Here is a 6,410-nt window from a genome sequence, read left to right as displayed (position 1 = left end):
CTGAGCCGAAGTCGGCCGCTTAACTGACTGAGCCACCCAGGCGCCCCTCTTCCAGGTCTCTTTAATTGTAGGAAGAAAGATGAGCAGTAATTGATTATGTCAAAGGCAGATTTCATGTGTCCTTAATCTGTGCCCTGGACAGATTGTCGATTGTGTCCCTTCTAGGATTTCAGAATTCTACAGTTGTAAAATTGGGCTACTCTACTCAGGTTATAGAATGTGGAGTGTGGTAGCCTCCTTAAAATTCTTTCAGAAAGAAAACCTAGCACCAGGTAAATAGGTAAGAAAGTCAATCTTTGTTTTAGGACATGAAGTCTTAGGAGAGGCTCATAATTTGAAACTAGCATGTGCTAATAAAACTTGAGACCTTGCCTTATAAATCCCAGTCTGCTCTAACCTTACTTTCTCTTTTCTTACTTATCTTTATTTGCGCCTGAAGTCACATCTGCCTTTATAAACCATTGGTTACACTGCATCCAAGTCTGGCTCTCCTTCTCACTTTGAGTAAATGACTTAAATGCTGAGCAACAGTGTCTTATAAAACAGGGACAGTACCTGCCTCATGGTGAATCTTGAATGCAGTGATACGATACAGTAAGAATAATGCTTGACTCCTAATAGTATTCCTCACTCTCTCTTGCTTTATAATTAATCCCAGTTGTGTCGTGGTTGAGTGTCTCATCTGGCCAGCTGGGTTCTAAGTAGCAACCTGTATGTAATGACCTGATACTAAGCCATGGACAGCCAAGCAATTGAGCACTGACTGCACATAAAACACCTATAGATATTTTCAGCAAATACAAAGGAAACAACCAGGAAACATGAAGTTGCAATTAGTGTAATATTTTAAATTCTAGTTTGCTTCTGTGTGATTTTTAAGCATCCCATTACAATACCATTCAGAAAGGTAATAGCTATCCTTAATGTAGCTAGTCTATATAATATAATTGAAACCATCTTTTGAAATCACTGGTTTGTGCCTACTTGACTAGACCTGCCCATGTCTAGCTACAACGAACAGCACAGATGCTGATGTGGCATACTTCTCAAGTAACAGGCACATAAATGGGACACGGGACAGGGGAACTAGGAACAAATGATTGAGTCCTGAGCCGTGAAGAAGACACAGGGTTTGGACTGAGGAAAGGGAAGGGAAATCACATAAGTTTCCCACTGTGGGACCATGGTGGGAGGTTTTGAAAGGAAACTGCTGCGAAGTGCAGATAAAAGGATAGCTGCGAAACTGAGGCAGGGTGGGCTGGAGCCTTTAGAAAAAGGTTTAAAGGTTTCAAGTTCTCTACGCCCATTTCTCCCACCTCTTAGAAAAAGACCCAAAGCCCATTCAGCCTTGCAAACCAGCTAGCTGGAATCTGCAAGGATCATGATCTGCTTTTTTGAGTTCTGCAAGTCAGATGTAGACATCAGCCCAGATGAGAAGGCTCAGACACCCCAGGCTTTGGTTTCCTAACCTGTAAGATCCCTCGATGGGATTGTGAAGATTGAAAACCCACAAATGGTGTCTACAACTTGGCTTACATATAACGAGCACTCACTAGGCAGCTCTAAGATACCAAGGAATATAAGATTTACATCAATGGCAACAAAAAGGAACTTAATTAGGAAAACTCAGCCCAGGCATAGGCAAAAAATCAATTTTCATTCATCCTTGCTGGATTACGTATGTGAGCTTCAGATGAAGAGTGAAAATGAAAACTTATCCATGCTTTCAACCTCATCCCAAAACCAGTGGAATGAATACTTAGAATTCCTGGTATCCCTGAACTGGCGTGGATTAACGATTGGGTGGTCACAGAGATGACAGCTATTGAACTTATCAGCCAATCCCTGCAGTAGCTTGAAAAGACATGGCATTTGGATTTATTCCATTTATCTGAATAATTTCAAATACAGGTAAGCTTTCCAGTTGCGCAGATAGTCTTTTTTTTTTTTTTTGACAGTTATTTGAAGTATAAATGTAATAGGATGAACACTTCAGTTAATTTTGAACACTTTTACAATCAAAAAATTAATGCAATAAATAGGAAAATAAGTTCAGGAAGAACTTTATATTCCTTAAGCTAACAAAATGCTTTAAGAATTTTTAAATAGGCACGCAAAATACTGGAAATTAATCAACATGGCAAAAATCTTAAGTGCTTCTGAAAATATTAGGAAAGCATCTTACAATAAAGCTTGAGATGGAGGGATTGTGTACAGTTAAATCATTGTCATCAGCCAGAATTTTTAAAGTCTAGGAGCTGCGGAAGACCCAAGTCGTTATCTTACGATTAGGACACAACACTCAATTTGGTAGTAGGACCACTGGTGCTAAGAAAGTTTCATTCCTGCCCAACATCAAACTTTGGAAAATACTGACAGTTTAAATAAAATATTTTTTTTTAGCTGGAGGTCACATTCTTGTGTTACAACAGGCAGTTTCTTTAAAAGTGATATTTAATAGTGTATTTGGCTGTGACCAAATACAGAATTTTAATAATCATTCAGCCTAGATGTGGATTTGGTACAACTGTAGAAGAAATTCGAAGGAGCCATTTTAAAATGTATTCCCTTTTTCTTCTAGCCACCCAATTAGCACAGTATCAAATACCGTGTCTCCCAGAGAGGACCAGCCCACACACCAGTTGTTCAGGGCTGGTGTACAAGAGAACAGTAACCAGTCATTATGTTCTTGGACAGACTGGCTGCTTGACCTTTCCAGAAAAAAGCCTGGCAAGTTAGGGAGGTGTGGCAGGAGAGCGGGTGGGATAAAGAGGTTTTCGCTGTGGTTGGCAGAAGTTCGTTTGCCATCTGCTGGAGATTTGCTCCATTCACCAAGTCACGAGCCTTTAGAGGAGTCAAATTCTATACCTGTTAGTTACCAAAATGAAATCCTGTCTTTCCAATTTTGGTAGTCCACCCACAAACACCAGTATCTTCCTTCGCATGTTTAGTGCTAACCCTCATGATAAAGGGGTAGCTGGAGTTGACTCAAATAATCGCCTAATTGGGAATCTGTGCAATCTAAGTGATAAGCTGTGTGGATCGGGGCATTTTGCCCACCAGCTTGGCTTAGATTGGTTTCAAGTCTGCCTCCTGTTCCTATCGCTCTTCTAGGGCCATTGGGTATTTCTCAAGGCAATGGGATAAGGGCAAAAGGGGAGAGAGAGCCAGCTATCTCAAGATCTGCTGCAGCGCAAATTGCTTATTGGGTGTACGTTTTGGTCCCCTCTGCTTTTACATTTATAGAGAGTTGAGAAAGGTGATTTGCATTGTTTTCCCAACTCCAGAATGCTAGCATTCCTCTAAAACAATGCTGTTCAAACTCTTTTGACAGGTGGAACCCTTCAAACAAAATCCTATCAAAGGCATACATAAAGTGAGTAAAATCAGAATGGCTCTGTAAAAGCAGAGGCTGGGGGCTCCTTGTCCCCCACCAGCTTCAGTCCCCAACGATTGAAACCACTGCTTTAAGAGAACTGCTTACAGGCCTGGGTTTGTAGACCAGCATCGGTAAGATACCAATACAACCTTACAGTCTTAGAACTTTCTCAGCTTTGTGATGCCTTGTCTAGTATCTAAGAAATTTAATCCAGGTACTGTCCTGATAGAAAGTCAAACAGATTATCACTTTGGGGTTATTTAGCTTGCTTTCCCTTCTTAGCACTGCATTACAGGACACAGATCAGGAAAGCATTCTGCAGATCTGAACACAACATCCTTTAGGAGGCCAGGGTGTTTCATTGAGGGGGTTCCAGGGCCATTTTCTTTGTTTCTTGATGTGTGTGTAATTTTAATTAAGTGTATTTTACTGTGTGTGTATATATTACCATTTTATGTGTTACATATTTTATATGCTGTAGATTTTTTAGTGTATTTTTTGTGAAATACCTGAATACAAATATGTGTGTGTGTGTGTGTGTGTGTGTGTGTGTGTGTATAAAACACCCACATACCCACCACCTGGGTTAAGAAACAGAATATTACCAATATCTTAGGAGCCCCCTGGATGTACCTGCCCAATTACATATACTCCCTCCAGAGTTAAGCACTGTCTTGAATTTGAGATTAATCATTTCCTTGCTTTTTATTGTGTATGTCCCTAAACAATATATTGTTAAATTTTGCCAATTTTTGAACTTTATATATGCTGGGTGTATTCTTTTGTGAATGGCTTCTTTCAGCATTTTTTAATTTAAAAAAAATTTTTTAAGTTTTATTTATTTAAGTAAATCTCTACACCCAATGTGGGGCTCGACCTCACTGCCCCAAGATCAAAAGTTGCATGCTCTTCCACCTGAGCCAACCAGATGCCTCTCAACATATTTTTTTTAGAGATTTTTATCCATGTTGACATGCTCAATTCCCATTTTAAGGTTTTTTGGGGTCTGGGGGGGTTCCCCTCCTTTCTTTTTTTTCCCCTTTACTTTTTTTCTATTTGTTTGAAGTTATATTTTTTATGACTGCTCTTTTAGTAGTCACTCTAGTAATTCTAATATGCATTAATCGTGTTAAGAGTTACTATCTTTGCTCTTCTCATTTTCTCTCTTTTGGAATTGAAGATAAGACAGGCATTCGACCCCATTCTTCCATTTCCCGGTAACCTCTCTTTTCCATCTCTGTCCCTATGATCTACATTCTCTATCTTCAGCTCTAGCTTCTAGTTTACTAATTTTCTCCTCACTCATGCCTAATCTAATCCACTGCATTTTTAAATTTTAATTGCTATACTTTTATTCCAAGTTCTGTTTTTGTTTTATTTTCTAAAACCTGCTCGGTCATTCTTTGTTGTTATTTTTCCCCTGCTAATCTTTTAAAACTTTGGTTCTATTTCTCTAAGTATAATAACCATGGTTATTTTATATTCCATCTGATTATTCCAATATCTGAAGTCTCTGGGAATCTGTTTCTATCATTTGTTACTCCTCCTACTGGTTTTTCATTGTTGTTTGGTCTGTGTGTTTTGTGAGTATTGAGTGGGAGTTGCCCATTTTCCTTGCATCTTTACCCATGGAGAGTCCCTGTGGCCTGGATTGAAGTTGAGTTCTGTCAGTCAAGATTGAGTTTGCCTCTGCAGGTAGAGTGGGACAGGGATGGTGAAGAAATTTTAAATTCCTCACTTGACACTTTTCAGATCATGCAGGTATCACAAAATTAGGTCTCAAACCTAGAGGTCCTAGTTGTGAATTCTCAGGAGAGCTTTTCATTTCCCTCTACCCAGTGCCAGGGTCAAGACAGGCAGGTTTCTTTGCTGTCCCCTTACGTGTGGCAGGGTTATTTCTTCTTTTTCTTTATGCCATATATGCAGCTGTATTCACGGTCCACTGTAATTCAGTTGAACCACGGGAGGATGCCTGCAGAATTCATCAGTGTCATAGAAAATGGCAGCTTTCTAACAGACTCCCTTTCCCCCCCCCCCCCCCACCTTTAGCAGGTTCTGGACTTTATGCCCTTCCCCACTAGCCCTAGAGAGTCGTCAGAACTGAAGCAAAAGGTCTCCAGGGTTTTGTAGAAGCCTTGAAGACAGAAACCGTTTTGATGCTCACCTGCCTCCCCGAGCGCAAGTTTCTTATTTCTGCTTTGTTTAGGGATCAGTCTGTCAATCCCTTTAATGCCAACCCTGTAGTTTATTTTTTAAAAACCTAATTTTTATATTTAACATTTTAGGTGTTTTAATCAGGAGGGCCTCTCAGGGTCTTTCTCCATACTTTGGTCTCCCCAAGTTTCTCTCAGCTCATTTCTAGTTCAGTAGTTGATATAATTAAGTTGAACCCTTGGCATTGTTTTTACCCTTGGCATTGTTGTTTCAGGAATTCAAACACCCCACCACTTAAACCCAGAGGCTTTAGGGTCTTGGGTGCCTGTCAGATTTCTCTTTAATAGTTTCATCCTTTGATCCTGGATCCCACTTCAAATGGAAATTATTTTTTACTTTGTATTTAAATTGTTTGAAGTTACCACCTGCAGATCCGTTTAAGGTCAGAGTTTGGTGTAGAAAATAGTTTACTGGGTGGGTGTATTGCTACTGTTATTTCAAAAGCTCCTGTTGATTTGCTGTGCAGTCTTCCTCTGGTAAGAATTTTATACCACTTGACTTGCACACCCAGAAGTGAAGCTGCTGTCGTGGAGAGCTGAATTATCAGGACTGACAGAGGCCAGACAGTGGATGTGGGTCCGTGAGCTCCCTGAAATTATATGCATCGTATTACCTGTGAGTGCCTGTGTGAATATTTCTAAGGAAAGGATTTATAGTTTTGTCAAGTTTGCATAATTAGAGGGCCTAAGTGGTGGTTTAAAATGAGTGAGTGGGCTTGGGTAGTACCTCAAACTTCATTTGACTTGAAGGTGGCCATTCTCATAATTACTACTTTAGTTCTAGAGCGCTTCTAAAATACAAAGATAAATTCTTAGGC

This window comes from Acinonyx jubatus, chromosome D3 (genome assembly GCF_027475565.1).
Source record: "Acinonyx jubatus isolate Ajub_Pintada_27869175 chromosome D3, VMU_Ajub_asm_v1.0, whole genome shotgun sequence".
Taxonomy (NCBI): domain Eukaryota; kingdom Metazoa; phylum Chordata; class Mammalia; order Carnivora; family Felidae; genus Acinonyx; species Acinonyx jubatus.
Note: the sequence above shows the minus strand (reverse complement) of the source record.